The sequence below is a fragment of the Sceloporus occidentalis genome, unplaced genomic scaffold (genome assembly GCF_023333645.1).
Source record: "Sceloporus occidentalis isolate IW3139 unplaced genomic scaffold, rSceOcc1.0.p SCAF_9, whole genome shotgun sequence".
Taxonomy (NCBI): Eukaryota; Metazoa; Chordata; class Lepidosauria; order Squamata; family Phrynosomatidae; genus Sceloporus; species Sceloporus occidentalis.
The window spans coordinates 30,915,965-30,930,624 of record NW_028316989.1 but is presented as its reverse complement, the minus strand read 5'-3'; the positions used below and the strand labels follow the sequence as shown (position 1 = coordinate 30,930,624).

At 42.5% G+C, this 14,660-nt stretch overlaps 1 protein-coding gene across 1 annotated transcript in view; it reads right to left on the bottom strand.

Moving 5' to 3' along the window:
* The window catches only part of LOC149307169 (leucine-rich repeat and immunoglobulin-like domain-containing nogo receptor-interacting protein 1), a 444,518-nt gene that overhangs the window by 315,853 nt on the left and 114,005 nt on the right, over nucleotides 1-14,660 (bottom strand). Inside the window, exon 2 of the mRNA XM_089538479.1 lies at nucleotides 10,626-10,672. The gene's annotated coding sequence lies outside the window, so the exon portion shown is untranslated. The remainder of the gene's footprint in view (nucleotides 1-10,625; nucleotides 10,673-14,660) is intronic.

The following is a 14,660-nucleotide window of genomic DNA, read 5'->3' as shown; positions in this document are numbered from 1 at the left end:
CTTCAGGTTATCTGCTCACAATCTGCCAAGTGACAGAGCAGCAGGGGGACTTCTTGTGAACATTTGGGCTTCTTGTATTATGAAAAATAGAAACCTCTCCCTGTCAGACTAGTGCACTAAAATCTGAAATGCAACCTTTTAATGAAACATTCCCCTTAAAGCTCTGCTGTTTTTTGGCTGTCATTAGTGGTCCCTTGCTTCACCTGCCAGTGGAGTCTTGCTTTTTTGCTCTGTACCACTGTATAAATATGTATCTTCCTTGGAAAAAAAGAAATGCTAATAATATCCCCCTGGAAAACACTTGCAGTTACTGGCCCATGTCAAGGTATTCTGCAATGTAGGGGGAAAACGGAAAGCAACGTGGGGAGACTTTTGATGCTATTTCCCAGACAAAACATGTAGAGTAACTTCAGGCAGTCCCTTCTAATGGATCAGTGTCTGTCGGTTTAGCGGTGGCTGGCCTTTAAGGCTCATAGGGTTTCTACACTGTCCGAAAACAAGAGCAAAATAATTGAAAAAGCAGGGTTTGGGCCAACAGAGTTGATAAGATAGAGAGTCTGTAGTCTTTAGGACATTGTTGGACTACAGAATATATCAGAATATTCTGTTATAATGTGCTGAATATAACATTTCTGATCAAAAATATTCGTTTCTCCACCAAAACATTGCAAAAAATGTGCCAATATTCATGTGGAATAAGCCTCAAACTGTGAATAGTCTTTGAAAAAGGCATGATTTCTTGCAACTTGACAAAAATGTCTCATAGTACCCCTTGCAGAATGAAATTAGATACACATTATGCTCATAAGCCACACGGCACCATTATTGCAGTTCAATAGCTCTTAAAGTGCCACATCTTCATCCCAGAAAATCCTAGCATTTTGATAATTCCTTGCTAGAGAGCTACTCCGCTTCTTACAATGCTACAACTACAACACTAGAGCTCCCTGGAGTAGAGAATCATCCCTGCAAGTGACATCTGTCAGGACTCCTTACGGAGGGGAAGCATGACAATTTAAGTGCGATGAAAGTGGTACAACTGTTTCATGTGGATACACGCTCAGCCTTTTTCCAATCTGCTACCCTGGTTATTTTACTGCAAAATGAAAGGGTTCTAGAGCAAGAGGGGGCAAGTTATAATCCTCCAGAAATTGTCAGAGTGCAACTCCCTTCAGACTTCACTATTGATAGGAGTTGCAATCCATCATGAGGGGTGGCTGTGTGTGTATTCTGTTCCTTCAAGTCATTTCTGACTTATACTAACTCTAAGGTGAACCTATCATGGGGGTTTCTTGGCAAGATTGTTCAGAGGAGGTTTGTCATTGCCTTCTCCTGAGGCTGAGAGTGTATGACTTGCACCAGTGGGTTTCAGCGGGAATCCAACCCTAGGCTCCAGAGTCATCGGTCCAAAACGCACTGCAGTTTTGTGAGATAGTGTTTTGTGGGTTTTTGTGACAGCCTTCTCTGTCAGAGAGCTCTGGTGCCACAATAAACTACAACTCCCAGAATTCCTGAGCATTGAGCCAGGGCAGTTAAAGCAGTCGAAAACTGGATTATTTCTGCAGTGTGTTTTGGGACATAGTGCACCAATTCCTGGCCTAGAAAAAGTGTATAAAGGGAGGAAAAGTGCAAAAGGGTGAGTATCCAAGCTTTGAAAAGTTCCTATTTTGGGCTATATTATCCAGAATGGAGGGATGATATGTAGGCTGGGTATTTCAGCCCATAATTTTTCACCCAGGTTCTGCAAAGGATTCAGCACCCCTCTCAGTTTTTGTTTCCCTTCCGACTAAAACAGAACCCTCACTTTTCATGCAAACAGGCTGACATTTTAGGGAGCTGGGGATGTTTAGCAGAAGAGAAGGTTAAGAGGTGATATGATAACCCTGTTTAAGTATTTGAAGGGATGTCATATTGAGGAGGGAGCCAGCTTGTTTTCTGCTGCTCCGGAGAATAGGAGTAATGGATGCAAGCTGCAGGAAAAGAGATTCCACCTCAACATTAGGAGGAACTTCCTCACAGTAAGGACTGTTCAACAGTGGAACATATTCCCTCGGAGAGTGGTGGAGTCTTCTTCCTTAGAGATCTTTAAACAGAGCTGGATGGCCATCTGTCGGGGATGCTTTGACTGAGCGTTCCTGCATGGCACAATGGGGCTGGACTGGATGGCCTTTGTGGTCTCTTCCAACTCTACAATTCTATGATTCTATGAAGTTCATTGTTTCATCTCATCTGGTTTGGCCTCCAGAGAAGCTGTGATGATGTGAAAAAATATGCAGTATGCAAGGACTGGCCAACAACGCTTCCAGGGTTCTTCCCCCTCCTGCTTCTACTGAAGCATCTTTCATTGTCCCCATGTCAGGCATCATTTAGCCAAGGCTGCCATGATGGATCTGAACAGGTGGTATTTTAATTGCAATTTAGGTGTTTAATCTCTCTGTGACAAATCATAACGGAAGCGCTTTCCTTAAATCTGAAGGATAAATGGGAAGCCTCTCTTTTGTGCAAGTGGAGGATTTATTCCCAGGCTCCAGGCAATTCCGCTTACTACGTGGTGGTGTTACACAAGGCTGGGTGGAATATTCCTAAATGCAAAAAGGGAATGGCTGGAATTTGGAGTGGATTGGCAGGAGGATTCTGTTAATGCTGGTTTGCTTAGGACATAAAGCTGAGAGTGCACACATCAGTACTGATGCAAAAACTTATCTATATGCTATGCAGATGTGTTGTATGTGTGTTTTTTCACCCACCATTCTGCACAGTTTCCACTATGCTGCATAGATTTCTGAAACCAAGCATTCCATCAGAATACATGTTGAAACACTGAATTTCTCTTTAAATTATTCCATCAAGATCTTGAGGTTGTGCATCAAGACTTTGCAATAGCGTAACTGCATCTCCAACATGATAGGCAGTCCCTCTAGTGAATGGTGACAAGGGTCCAAAACACACTGTGGAAATAATCCAGTTTGAGACCACTTTAACTGACCTGGCTCATTGTGAGGGAATCCTGGGAATTGTAGTTTATTGTGGCGCCAGGACACTCGATTAGAGAAGGCTACATATCTCATAAAACTACAGTTCCCAAAATTTCCTAGCATTGAGCTAGGAGAGTTAAAGTGGTTTCAAACTGGGTTATTTCTGCAGTGTGTTTTGGACCAAGATGTACAGTCCTCCCTTCCCTTACATGGAGGATCCATTTCGGACCCCCCTGCATAAGGGAAAAAACACAGATGCTCAAGCCCCATTCAAATGAATGGGGCTTGTGTCTGCGGTGGTGCAGCGGCAGCGTGCAGGGCGCATGCTACAGGAGTGCACACCATTGTTTTCTTCTTGTGCGCGCCTCCCTTCCTTCCGGCGTGGCATCCAGCATATGCCAACATAATGCGGGCGCACTGTATCAGGGTGTCCTGCATGTTTCCCTATTTCACAACATAAGGCCTCATTGCATGATGAGGCACTGTGCAAGTTGACCCAATGTACAATGGGAGCTATTTCACAATGTCCATTTCACAACAGCTATTTCACAATGTCCATGGTGCAACAGGGCTTGTGGTGCATCTGTGGCTCTGCTTGTTCAACAGAGAATATGTTGAGACTACTGGAGGAAGGGCAGTTGTCTTGCGTTAAGTACATCTGTCTAAATAAATAATTAAATCCCAAGCTCATTTCAGTCCGTTTAATATTTCCACCCACCCAACCACAAAATGTCCATTTCAGTGTTAACGTGAATAGATGTTCCCACGCATCCATGCCCTATTGCACTGCAAGTCAATTAGACTTCCATCGCTGCAGCGAGACAGAAAAGCACTCCACAGGAGTTAGTCCAGGACTGGGATCCCAAGGGAGGATTGGATGAGCACCTGTACACCATGAGGTCAACACACTCCTTTCCATTATGCAAAGCCTCCTGTCTTTTTTTTTAAAAGGTCAGTAATCAACTTGGAAGAAAATGGAGGCACTTAGCTAACAAACCTATCATCTCCCTCTAACAGGCTTTCACAATAAAGCAGTCTCAGTGGCAGATTAATTCTGTATCCTCTTAAAAGCATGGATACAGGCAAGGGCTCGGCAGGGGTCCCTGGCTTTCATTCCTTCTTGCATGCCTTCTGGGCATGGCGTTGGGAGGCAGAAGCGTGGTTCAGTATGATGGCCAGATGTAAGCTGCCTTGTGTGTCCTTCTCCACTCCTGCAAAATGGGTTGGCACGTGTCTACATCACACAAGGTGTGAGATCCCCATTCACTTTGGAAGAGTGTCAAGCTCCAACAGCATTGTTATGTTGGAGGTCCAGAGGGTGAAGTCCCCTCCTTTCCCCACAGCTGTGAAATGGAACTAGATGCTGGTGGCTCTTTGGATCACGGGGGTGGAGATGTGTCCAGGGGTCCTTTTGCATTATGCAATGACAGCACCATGGTTTCACTTTCATTGTCATGGTGGCATGCTATGGAATACTAGGATTTGAAATTTAGCGAGGAGTTAGAATTCTCAGTGAGATCTAGTGCCACTCCAGACTATGAATCCCACTTTAACCAGGAATTAGAATATTGTAACTGAATAATGTGAAAGGCCCCCAGGTCTTATCCTGTTGTACAGCTCAGAAAAAGGTTGCACAAGGAGTTGCTGCACTGCATAACTTCCTGTGCAACATCTGAGAAAATGCTGATGCTGGCGTAATTCACCAAAAGGAAAGCAAAAAGGAAGGCCAGATGGCATACTTGGAGGCAAGGTCAAGCAAAGGTCTAAATCCATCTGGTGGTAGAGTAGATCCATTGAATCAATGGGATTTTTAAATCAACGATTCCCAAACTTTGGTCCTCCAGGTGTTTTGGACTTCAGCTCCCAGAAACCTCAGACAGCTTGGGCAACAGTCTGGAATTCTGGGAGCTGAAGTCCAAAATGTCTGGTACACCAAAGTTGGGGAATCATTGCTTTAAATAATATTAGCTTATTATTCAGGGTTGAGGAATACCCGCACATGCCAAAGTGTGGGAGCAAAGCTCATCTGGAGCAAGAAGTCTTCTCTTCAGACAGAACCAATGGTAGTCTTGGATGGGTCGAATCAGTCCAGAGCCTAAAATACCTTCACTGAGAAACTGTTGTCTGTAGATGAGTAGGCCATTGCATGAAGAAACTGCACGCAGACCTCACAACTCAATGAGTTCATCTTCCACCAAACATAGGAACTGTTCTATCATAGATGTACCTCTCCACACCATTTCACAGCTCTCCTTAAACCACACAAATCTCTGTGCAGCACCATCTCCCTAAATTTCAGGCTTTAAATTATGTTTCAAGAGCAATGTTGCATATAGGGATCAAGCTTGATAGAAAAAATCCTGGACTAATCACAATCTTCACCATCCAGAACTCATTCCAAGCAAAATTCACACATGAATGCTTTGCACAGAAAGGAGCATTTTTTGAACAGGAAAAACAAAGTGACCCCTGCAGAAATGTTATTTTCCACGCAGAAAATGCTGTTTTCGGTGCAAAACAGCCCACACATGAATTTTGTGCAGACTCAGTCCCAGATTGCAAATAGGTTTTGCAACTGCGTGGTTTTCAAAGGCTTTCTCACCGCAGGAAGAAAATTGCTAAAATTACTTGCCGCTTCCTTTGAGAAAAAAATTAGTGAAGAATTACCTCCTTAATGGAGTGAAGGGGGCCTGCAGGCAGATCGTAACTCCTGCAAGCTAAACAGTCCTCACGCTTTGGTTTTTCAGCCCCTCAAAGCCTCATCACAACCAAAGAAATGCTGCTTGGTTTGCTACTTTTGCTTTGCCTTTTAAAAGGGGAGAACTGTACTCCTAGAAACCTCAAGAATGTGTAGTTTTGGAAGCCTCTTTTAAAACTATGTCCATTCTGCAACCACCTTACATCTTGTTTTGAGCAAAAATAAGTCTTTTAGGAAGCCATAAATGGGGTTTGCATTTTTGTGAGATATTTCGCCTTTTCTGTCAGAGAGCTCTGGTGCCACAACAAACTACAAATCCCTGGATTCCATAGCATGCCATGGCAGTTAAAGTGGCGTCAAACTGCATTATTTCTGCAGTGCAGATTCAGCCTTTTTAACAGGGTATGGAAATAAATAATCATCTATCTCCAAATATCTTCCGTAGGACTCATGAATGAGCAACAGACAAAACCTTAGTCACAGAATTTGGCTAATAATTCTCCATAACTGTTACAACAGAGAAAGCAACTATTCAGAGAGAGGAGGGGGGACATGTTAACAGAATACCAAATAAATGTCACTGAATAGATTATTTGCTAGAAAGAAAGGGGGGAAATTGTCCAGCTGTCTCTCTTATCTGGTCTGTGACAAAACTAAATTGCTTATGCAGGAGAAATGAAAATACTAACGGCAGAGTCTTGTTCTGCCTCCCGATGATTCATCAAATCAGTTCTGCAACAACATTTGCAAGCCTGTCCAAATGCAACTGAAAATACAGTTGACCGGACAGCTTTGCATACAATATGTCACGTGGGAAAGTCCAGAATCATATGAAGCTCTCCATATGTCCCATGAAATAGGGGTGTCAATGGCCAAAATCCAGCTGCTAGTAGAGGAGACCCATTGAATCAATGGGATTGTAATAAATGTCAGCTTGTTTATATGCGTGTGTTGTGTACCTTGAAGTCATTTCCTAATTGTGGCAACCCTAACGTGAATCGATCATGGGATTTTCCTGGCAAGATTTGTTCAGGTTTACCATTACATTCCCCCGAGGTTCAGAGCATATGACTTGCCAAGGGTCACCCAGTGGGTTTTATGGCTGAGTGGGAATCGAATCTTAGTCTTCAGAGTCATAGTTCAATGCTCACAACCACTATGCCATGCTTACCATTCAGCCATTGATTCAAGGGCTCTATGCTAGTTAAAATTAACAACTTGATTTAAGCCATTTGGTTTTCGTCCAGTCCATTCTTAAGCCAGTTTTCTGGACTGCCTTATGTATCCACTCATCCCTCCATATTTGCGGCTTTGATTATTCACAAATTTGATCAATATGTTCTCTCTAGGAATATCTAGGTCCTCCAGTACAACTTTATGGTCAACATTAATTAAAAGTTGCACTGAAAGGCCTAGAGATTCATAGAGAGAATACTCTACTAGGTAGCTCCTCCAGCGCGGTTCTATGGTCAGTGTCTGTTGGACATTGACAACAGAGTTGCCCTGGAGGACCTAGAGATTCCTAGAGGGGTGGCCTCTCAGATAAAAACATGGTGTTTGTGTTGTTTGCAATTTTTCCATATTCACGGGGGTCTTGTGCCCCTAACCCTAGCGAATATGGAGGGACAAGTGTACCTTTAATACACAACTAGACAGAAAGATAGATTGAGTGACAAACATATATCTATTGTGTTGTTGTGAGTAACTGGGGACATAGCTGTGCATATTTATCCTGGAGAAGACCTGAGAGGTAGTAGGATAACCTTAAGATGACTCTCACCTCTCAGTCTTCTGTTCCCCGGTCTTCAAATATTCAAAAATATCTGAAGCGTTGTCAGAGAGAAAATGGAACAAGCTGGTTTTCTCCTGCTCCGGAGGGCAGAAACTGACCAAATGGATTTAAACTACAAGAAAAGAGCTTCCCACCAAACATTAGGAGAAAGAACTGGCTGCTGTTAGAACAGGATCAAGTATGAAAAATTAACTAATAAACTCCAAACGGCTAAAAGGAAAGGGAGAAAATGAAATTCCATCGTGGAACTATTTTTTTTTTTAAACACATGGAAAGAAAGTTCATATTCAGCATCATTCCTTATTCTGATCCTCACTTTGGATTCACAGCACATTAGGGATGTACGGAAGATCTGAAAATATTGCTCCCTCAAGTCTTCAGAAATATGATGAGAAAAATCCTAGACTCATGAAGATCTTTCAAGTCTGGGATTCATTCTACGCAAACTTTCCATCTGGTTGTTCTGCACAGAAATATTAATTTCTGGACAAAAAAAATTGGTGAGTCCTGTGCAAAAAATGATGGCGGTTTTTTTCCTGGATTTCCCTGAATTTACACATTTTGTGCAGAGTAAATCTCAAATTACAAATAGTCTTCAGAAAGTGCACAGTGTTCAAATACAAATACAAGGTGAAAATGGCTAAAATCACCCATGGCTTCGTTATAGACAAAAACTGGTGAAGAATAATATCCCTACAGCACATGCTTCCTCCTTTGTATTGTCTTGAAGGAAGCTGGCATGGATCTAGACGGGAAAAGATCAGACACCTACCAGATCATGGAGGAACATACTTTAAATGAAGAAAAGATGGAGTCTTTTGAACTTAGTAGGAGATATGAAAGGCCATAGAGGAGAGGATGGGGCCATGGGTGACCTTTATGACAACAGAACTGCTTGAGAGCAGCCACTTCTGTGTTTTCTTTGATGGATGACTTGTTGCTCCCTTTACATTCCCTCTGCTGTATTTAGTGAAATGCAGGCAGGCAAGAGTATCAGCAATTTGCAGTTCTTAGGCTGTATCTGTGTAGAAGCTTTCCCAGAAAGGAAAGATGCATGGACTCCAACAAACGCATCTGTGGAAGTAGACTCAAGTCTATGAAAGCTCATGCTGCTAACTTCTTTCTTTCAGTTCGTCTCAAAGGTGCTACAAGATCTCTCTACATACATTTGGACACTATATTACATTATATAAATGCATCTGAGGAAGTAGACTGAAGTCTATGAAAGCTCATGCTGATAACTTCTTTCTTCTAGTTAGTCTCAAAGGTGCTACAAGTTCTCTCTTCTTCCCAGAATGTGAGATCTTCAACAGAGTCTGTGTTACATATTTCTGCCATCCTGAACTCCAGCCTCCCTGGTGAATACATAGCAAGGGGTATTCCCTATAGTCACACCTCAGTTGTGAAACAGTTACCCTCCACTGGTCAATTCAGGCTAGAACCATGCATGCTGAGCTTCTGGGGGTTATTAAAAGTATACCACTGCATCAAGTCATGCATGATTAAAATGTTTTTTCTATCTCTTTCCAAGGAATACATGTTATTGTATATTGTTTGGACTAGCAGTCAGAAAAATAATTAATAGAGTCTTTGAATAAATAAAATAAAATATTTATGAATGGAGAAGTAATTCCTTGGAATACTTTTTATGCAAATGTTCCAGATTCATAGTACTAATATCTGTAAATGCATGGGAACACTCATTCCATTTTTTGACTATGCATTATTCAAAAACTAAAGCAGAATATTTTAATGGACCTGATTCACTGGGGGGGGGGGGAAATAATGCTGAGCAGAATGGAAGGCAGTAGGGAAGGTTTCTGTGTACCTTGAAGTCATTCCTGACTTGTGGCAACCCTAAGGCAAACCTTTCACAGGGTTTTCATGTCCAGTTTCTTCAGAGCGGGTTTGCCATTGCCATCCTCCGAGGCTGAGAGAGTGTGACTTGCCCAAGACCACTCAGTGGGTTTCCATGGCTGATAGGGGATTCGAACCCTGGACTCCCGAGTCATAGTCCAGTGTTCAAACCTTTGCAACACACTGGCTCTCCAGACAGATTAGACTCAAGAAAAGGTAGATTCCTTTTAGAGAAGAAAGTAAAATTGACAAATTTTCAAGTGTTTGGCGAAAAAAGGCTGTCTCTGTTTGTCAAAAGGTCAACCATCATGAGACGTTTTGCACTTTGAGACTTCTTTGTAAGAAAATCATCTGTGAAAAAGGTTGTGCATCTGCAAAAATGTTTTACACAAAAAATGCATGATGTTTTTCCCCCCGTACACAGAAAAGAATGGCTTTTGCAGAGTCCCATAATCTTACTCAGCAGGAAACATTTTGAAAACCTTTGGGATTCTTTACTCTTGCATGCAAGCACAAGGTAAACAAAGATTTCTCTCTTTATTCCCTTTAAGCAACAATCCATACCCTAGACAACTCTCAATAGGTTTTGCCAGTTGAACTGTAGAGAGAAACGGTGTGGACAGAAAAACCGAGACCATCTAAAAGGATATCTGACCTAGAAGAATTGGTACTGGGTTGCCTTTGCATCCCTCCAATTCAGCAACTGCTGGTTTCTATCATGTAGATGGGGATGGAAAGGTTACTGGGTCTCGGCCTCTTAGTCCAATAAAAGCAGAAGGGTGTGATTTTTAATGATTGTCAATATCACATCTTCTGCAATGCTAGAAATGTGGGGACTGGAAGAACATTTCACTGGGGGAGTCAAAGCTCTCATTGCAGACAATGCCCTCCCCTCCAATGTTCATTGCTTCAAACTTGTATAAACTATCTATTCAGGGCAGCCAATGGCTTGGACAATTATTCAGTAACCTAAGGATCTTTAATATTGATAACATTTACCACCAACAGCTGACTGTCTACAAGGTTTGAACAAGAACCTTAACCCACAAACCAAGCTATTATGGCTTGCCATACACAATCCATAAAACCAAACCTATTGTACTTGCTACATGCACTGAACCGCATTGTGCGACTAGCGAGCCACAGCTCTCGTGGCAAATCTTTACACACCTGGGTTAGATATAATAAAATAAAAATGTGTTCATCTACTTCTGTTTTGAAAGCAAAACAAGACATGTCGTGATGTTCTGCAGGGGAGAGAATGTCATTCAATGAAAGAAAGGAAAGATTTCATGGCACTTACCAGTAACAAAAATAAAGCACCCTGGATCTTCAGCGTAGATGAGAGACCTGCGGAAGAACAAAGAACACCATTTCAAAAACCACACTGTTTTATTGAAAAGCAAATACAGTATGGAATGCCTTTCATCTTTCCCCTTTGGAAAGGTTCAAGACTCCTGGAGCCATCCCATTATGTAGTCACTGCTTAGTGTCGAGATCAAGGGAAGGAGTAGTAATACTGCTCTATTCTGTTTTGATCAGACCTCATCCAGAATATTGTGTCCAATTCTGGGCACAGTTCAAAAATGATGTGAGCAAACTGGAGAGTGAAGAGTTTGGAAGCCATCAAGACCTATGAGGAGAGACTTGGAGAGCTGAGGATGTTTAGCCTGGAGAAGAGAAGGCTAAGAGGTGATATGATAGCCCTGTTTAAATACTTGAAGGGATGTCATATTGAGGAGGGAACAAGTTTGTTTTCTGCTGCTCCAGAGAATAGAATCAGAATCATATGGGCCATCCAGTCCAACCCCATTCTGCCACGGCGGAACTCTCACTCGAAGGATCCCCGACAGATGGCCATCCAGCTTCTGTTTAAAGACCTCTAAGGAGGAAGACTCCACTATACTCCGAGGAAGGAGTGTGTTCCACTATCGAACAGCTCTTACTGTCAGGAAGTTCTTAATGTTGAGCTGGAATCTCTTTTCCTGGAGCTTGCATCCATTGTTCCATGTTCTAATCTCTGGAGCAGCAGAAAACAAGCTTGCTCCCTCCATAATATGACATCCCTTCAAATATTTAAACAGGGCCAAATAGGGAGATTATCACATGGGGACAGACTCGCTCTCCCATCCTTATCGCATCCTTAACCCTGATGGCGCGAAAGGCTTTCAAAGTGTTGTGCCAATCCCATCATTAACTGACATTAACCCGTCATTAAAACGTCATTGTATTAATGCGAACTTCTGTTAATACAAAATGCCAGCCAAAGTCACTTTAATGACAGGTTAATACCAGGTTAATTACAGGATTGGCGCAACTTCATCTGGAAGCCTTTGGCGCCATCGCTGTCATACGTGTTTCCTGGACAGGATAAGCATGAACGCAGTGTGAAAGTCTTTACCACAATCATGCACGAAGGAGGGGACAGGAACGAGACAGGAAGAGATCTGACAGCTAAACCAGCTGTCAGAATATAAAACACATTTGAAGACCTCTCTCTTCCGGCAGGCCTATCCAGCCAGTTTTTAATCATGAATGCTAAACATGAATTTTATATCTAATTATTGTCCTACATACTGTAATATAAATATTGCATAGAGATGCAGCTTAATATGTGTATTTAATGTAATGATGCTATGTTAGAACCCGCCTCAAGGAGAGGCGGGTAAGAAATAATATTATTATGCACTCAAAGGCTTTTATGACCAGTATCCATAGTTTTTTGTGGGGTTTTTGGGCTATGTGGCTATAAATTATTATTATTATTATTATCTCCTGTGACATGGAGCAATAGATACACACTATAGGAAAAGAGATTCCCCATCAACATTAGGAAGGACATCTTGAATGTAAGAGCTGTTCTCTTCCAACTCTGTGATTCTATGATACTGTGATTGTAAGACTGAACAATGAACTGCAGTCATGGAATTATTTCAACCGATAATATGTTAATAGTTCATTGCTAAAATGGCTCATGGCTCCACTATCTGCCTTAGACAGGCATGACACCTTTAACCAAATCAGGAAAATCTCTTGACCCTGGCTTCATTCTGCAATGCATTAAAAACAACAACACTTTTTAAGTGAAAAACAGGGTCTGCTGTAAGGAAGACGAAAGTCCCCCCCCTCGCTTTTGTTCCTAACAGCGACACTTATTCCACATATAAAATCTGGGTTTATTTAGGGATTTTTCAAGCAATGTTCTCAGTTCTCTGTATGAATAAGACAACCTATTAGTCATCTGCAATATGGCACCATTGCCAACTGCTTTTGTCTTCTGCTCAGGAAGTGGGGATGGGGAGGGGTATAAGTAAGAAAGATTCTCTCCAAAGTGTAGAAATTCAGGTTTCTTCTGACATTCAGGTAGGGAAAAGGTGTTGCTGTGAGTAATGATCACTCTGACAAATAAAGCATTAAGGGATTATTTTTAAAACATGCATTTATTTTAACTTAAAGGGATGGTAGTCTAAAGCCAGCATGGTGTCGTAGTTTGAGTGTTGGACTACAAATCTAGAGATCACAGTTCAGTTCTCTGCTTGGCCATGGAGACCAACTCTTAGCCCCAGAAAACCATGTGAAGGGTTGGCCCTAGAGCTTCCATAAGTCAGAAACAACTTGAAGGCACACAATAACAGGGAGCCCAGGGAGACCTTGAAACGGTAGTACACGCTCCGGTAACCTCTCGATTGGATTTCTGCAATGCGCTCTACATGGGGCAACCCTTGTACCACACCCGGAAGCTACAGATGGTACAGAATATGGCAGCCAGACTGGTCACTGGTACTTCCAGGGCCAGTCATATTACACCTGTACTTAAAGATCTGCATTGGCTGCCCATTCGCTTCCGGGCACAATACAAGGTGTTGGTTATAACCTATAAAGCCCTACATGGCTTGGGCCCAGGGTACCTAGAGGACCGTCTCTCCCCATACATTCCGCCCCGCACCCTCAGAACATCTGGGCAGCAACTACTGAGGGTCCCAGGGGCTAGACTAGCCTCCACAACAAGGAGGTCTTATACCATCATCGCCCCGACCCTCTGGAACACGCTGCCCATAGAGCTCCGCTCGGCCACCTCCCTGGCCCAATTCAGGAAGGAATTAAAAACCTTCCTGTTCCATTTGGCATTCCCGACATAAGTTCCAGCTAGTCTCCCCCTTTTCGACAGCAATGGTAGCTGGCTGATGGGGAGTTTTAACATTTTTAATAGTTTGTTTTACTGTATTTGTATATGGAGATATGTATTTGTACTGTGCTGTTCACCGCCCTGATCACAGGAACGGCGGTATACAAATAAAATTTTTATTTATTATTATTATTTAACAACAGTCCAAGGTCTGTGAAGTCGAAGGCTTTCATGGCCAGCATCCACAGTTTTTTGTGGGATTTTCAGGCTCTGTGACCATGTTCTAGAAGACTTTATTCCTGATGTTCCGCCAGCATCTCTGAAGATGACAGCCACAGATGCTGGTGAAGTTCTCATGCTACTGGGAGTCCCAACTAGAATAAACCCATTGAATTAATTATTAAAAGGTGAGTCAACACTTATATATCATTGGACCTGGACTCTAGGAGACCAGGGAATGAATCCTCACTCAGCTGGAGAAATCCACTTGGCAACCTTGGGTGAGTCACACTTTCTCAACCTTAGAAGAAGACAATGTTAAGCTTCCTCTGCAAAGAAAACCTGAGGACAGGGTCAGCATAAGCTGGAGTTGGCTTGAAGGAACGTAACAACAACAGAGAGCCAGGACTACACATCTGGAAGACCAGGGTTCAGATGCAGACTCAGTCATGGAAACCCACTAGATGACCTTGGGCAAGTCACACTCTCTCAGCCTCAGAGGAAGGAAATGGCTAACGTCTTTGGAAGAAGTCATGCAATTGGTAATCAACTGGATGTGAGCAAACAATTTGAAACTTAATTCAGACAAGCCAAAGGTGTTCCTGGTCAGTCAGAAGACAAATCCAACCTGTGTTGGATGTGGTTTGGTTACACTCCCCTTAAAGCTCAGGTTCTCATCTTGGACATGTTCCTGGACTCAGATCTGAACATGGATGTCCAGGTCTGGGCAGTTACCATCAGTGCATTTGCATGATTAAAACTAGTGTGCCAGCTGTACCCTTTCCCTGAGACATCAGATCTGGATAGAAATAACACATGCCTGGAATATATCCCCTTTGGGTTGCTCTAATATAATCTATATGAGGCAGTCTTTGGGAACTGTTTGGAGACTTCAGTGGTCCACAATGATGTGGACAGGTTGCTGACTGGGGTAGGTTATAACCCACTTAGAATCATATGATCATAGAATCATAGAGTTGGAAGAGATGACAG